Below are 3,878 nucleotides of genomic sequence, written 5' to 3' on the forward strand. Positions count from 1 at the left end.
CCAGCAGGCCCATCTAAGAAGCCGCAGAGCAGAGGCAGTAGCTGCCTGGAGCTTGAGGAGGGAGCACTATGTCCAGAGTAGGCTGCAACCCTGTAACACCTTGGACAGAGCAGTGCAGGCAGGAACCTGGGGAGAAGAGAAGGCACTCCAGATGGGCTGCTGGGATTGAGGAGGGTGCTGTGGTCATGGGGAAGCGGCTCAGGGAAATGCAGTGCTAGTAGAGGCAAAGGAATGCAGTAAGTGTCTGCAATCCACAGGATCCTGGGTTGGGACCTGGAGTAGTGAGCAGGCCTGGGTTCCCTGCCATCCCACTTACCACTGGGCAAGTGGCAGGACAAGTGACTGCAGTTGCCACTGGGGAAGTGGCAGGCCTATTGAGGAGCTAAACTTCCTCCAGAAAGGGAGAACATGGATAGTGACACAACCGGAGGACTGAGCCACGAAGAGGATGCTGTGGTTCCTGGTGCTGCGAGAGGGGTTGCAGGCAGACTGTGGAGAAGGAGCGATGGGGTGCAGACACTGGATGGGGGTCTAATAACATAGTTAGTACAGATGGGGGTTAAAGTAGCATTAGCCGGAACTCCAGCCCATATTGGGATAACAGGGAATGAAGTGGTAGACAAAGCAGCTAAAAGCACTGTAAGAAATGGAAAGATTGACATAGAAATACCCTGCAGTAAACAGGAATTCAAAAGCCTAGGACAGGAGAATTGAAAAGAGGAATGGGAAAATATTTGGATCAATGAAAAAAGAGGAAGAAGGTTTTTGGAACTGTGCCCCAGCGTTGAAGTTAATGACATACTTCAGGGCCTGGATAGGAAAAACAAAGTGATTTTTGTTTAGAGTGCTAACTGGCCATTTGTGGTTTAAATGAAAATCTCTTCTGAATAATCAAACGCCGAGATGTACTGTGTGTGCACTGTAAGGTAGAAGAAACAGTTGATCACCTTTTGTGGGTATGTAAGGGTTTGATAATGAAAGGGAAAAACTTTCTGTGGAATGGGAATGGCTTATAATATCATGTTAATTATGTTATTTAGTAAAAATATTGGGGAAATAGGGTAGGATTAGAAAAGGTGTTGTTAAATTACCTGAAAGACCCAAGGCAGAATGACAGAACATAAACAGCTAGGTATTTAGGGATTATAGTTGGCAGCAATTATAGACCATTCAGTCAAGTCTGCTTCGCCATGAACAAAAATGGGGGAAAGTACCGGGGGGAGAGAGATGAACTTTGCAATTGCCTTTTGGCACTAAAGAGACCTGAGGGGAAGAGGAAGGCTCTGGCAGGGTGAGGGAGAAGCTCAGAGGGGAGTGCATAGTTCTTACCTTTAGAGGGAGGGAAGATAACTGGAAGATGCAGGATTGGAACCAGCTCCTATGGCTGACCTTCATACACAAGTAGGAACCAGCTCTCTGGGGGAAAAGCTATGGGAAGTGGAGAGAAAAGGCTTGAAGAAAGGCTAATGGTAGGAAGTGTCCCAGGGAGGCAGCAGCAAGGTGGCTGATGGAGCAGACACTGGAGCAGACACTAGCTGCTCATTCTAAGGCCTGGTCTACACTCTGAGTTTAATTCGAATTTAGCAGCGTTAAATCGAATTAACCCTGCACCCATCCACACAACGAAGCCATTTATTTTGAAATAAAGGGCTCTTAAAATCGATTTCTGTACTCCTCCCCGATGAGCGGAGTAGCGCCGAAATCGATATTGTCATTTCGAATTGGGGTTAGTGTGGCCGCAATTCGATGGTATTGACCTCCGGGAGCTACCCCACAGTGCACCATTGTGACCGCTCTGGACAGCAATCTGAACTCGGATGCATTGGCCAGGTAGACATTTGAACATTTGAATTTTATTTCCTGTTTGCCCAGCACAGGTGACCACAGAGAGCTCATCAGCACAGGTAACCATGCAGGCCGATAATCGAAAAAGAGCACCAGCATGGACCGTACGGAAAGTACTGGATCTGATCGCTATATGGGGAGAGGATTCAGTGCTAGCAGAACTTCGTTCGAAAAGACGAAATGCCAAAACTTTTGAAAAAATCTCCAAGGGCATGATGGAGAGAGGCCACAATCGGGACTCAGAGCAGTGCCGCGTGAAAGTCAAGGAGCTCAGACAAGCCTATCAGAAAACAAAGGAGGCAAACGGTCGCTCCGGGTCAGAGCCGCAGACATGCCGCTTCTACGCTGAGCTGCATGCAATTCTAGGGGGGGCCGCCACCACTACTCCACCTCTGACCATGGATTTCGAGGCAGGGGTAATCTCATCAGCCACACCTGAGGATTCTGCGGACGGGGAAGAGGAGGAGGAGGAGGAAGAGGATGAGCTTGCAGAGAGCACACAGCACTCCGTTCTCCCCAACAGCCAGGATCTTTTTCTCAGCCTAAGTGAAGTACCCTCCCAAGCCAGTACCCAAGACCATGACCCCATGGAAGGGACCTCAGGTGAGTTTACCTTTTAAAATATAAAACATGGTTTAAAAGCAAGCGTTTTTTAATGATTAATTTGCCCTGAGGACTTAGGATGCATTCGCGGCCAGTACAGCTACTGGAAAAGTCTGTTAACGTGTCTGGGGATGGAGCGGAAATCCTCCAGGGACATCTCCATGAAGCTCTCCTGGAGGTATTCCAAAAGCCTTTGCAGAAGGTTTCTGGGCAGTTCAGCCTTATTCCGTCCTCCATGGTAGGACACTTGACCACGCCATGCTAGTAGCAGGTAATCTGGTATCATTGCATGACAAAGCCTGGCAGCCTATGGTCCCGGTGTTTGCTGGCATTCAAGCAACATCCGTTACTTATCTCGCTGTGTAATCCTCAGGAGAGTGATATCGCTCAAGGTAACCTGGTTGAAATACGGGAATTTAATTAAGGGGACAGAGGTGGCCCTTCCTACTGGGCTGTTTGCCTGTGGCTGAAAAGAAATCCTTCCCTGTAGTAAGCCAAGCGCGGGGGGGGAGGGGATTGGCACTGACCTTTTCACGTGTGGCTAGCAGGGATCTTCCCTGATACCAGTCACGCGGTGGGGGGAGGGATAAAGCGATCATCCCAGAGAATTGGATAGGGGGGGTAGTTTGTTTTCTGCTGCTGCAGGTTAACAGGAAAGCCGCAGCACTCAATGGGCTTTGCTTGGTCTGTGGGAAAGGAGGGCGCAGAAGCCGAAAGACAATGGCTTACCATGGCCGCATGCAAGTCGAATTCTGTTGCCCGGACCTGCGTCTGTGATCTCTAACAGCGAAGCCACAGGCACTCAATATTAAGATGCAAAATGCGACCTTGCACAGAAATCACATGTGCTATGTAATGTGAATAGTGTTGTTCACCGTGAAAGAGTATAAGCATTGTTCTGTAAAATGTATCTTTTTAAATACTTCTCTCCCTTTTTTCCCTCCCTCCCTCCAGCAGCTGCAAATTTTTCAAGCCTCCCTCCTCCGTCCCGAAGGCCATCTCAGATAAGGCATTGGAAAAAGAGGACGCGAGACGAGATGTTCATGGAAATCATGGAATCCACCCGCAATGAAAGAGCTCATCTGAATGAGTGGAAGGACACGGTATCAAAGTACAGGAAAGATGCCAGTGAACGTGAGGACAGGAGGGACCAACGTGAGGACAGAAGGGACCAACGTGAGGACAGAAGGGACCAACGTGAGGAGAGGAGAGACGCTCAAAATGAGAGGTGGCGGCAGGAAGATCAGAGGAGGCAGGATGCAAAGCTGGGGCTGTTGCGTGAGCAAACAGACATGCTCCGGCCTCTGGTGGAGCTTCAGGAACGGCAGCAGGATCACAGACTGCCGCTGCAGCCCCTGTATAACCTCTCTCCCCCCTCACCATGTTCCATAGCCTCCTCACCCAGACGCCCAAGAATGCGGGGGGGGGGG

Source organism: Terrapene carolina, unplaced genomic scaffold (assembly GCF_002925995.2).
Source record: "Terrapene carolina triunguis isolate 2854851 unplaced genomic scaffold, T_m_triunguis-2.0 Scaffold310, whole genome shotgun sequence".
Classification (NCBI taxonomy): domain Eukaryota; kingdom Metazoa; phylum Chordata; order Testudines; family Emydidae; genus Terrapene; species Terrapene triunguis.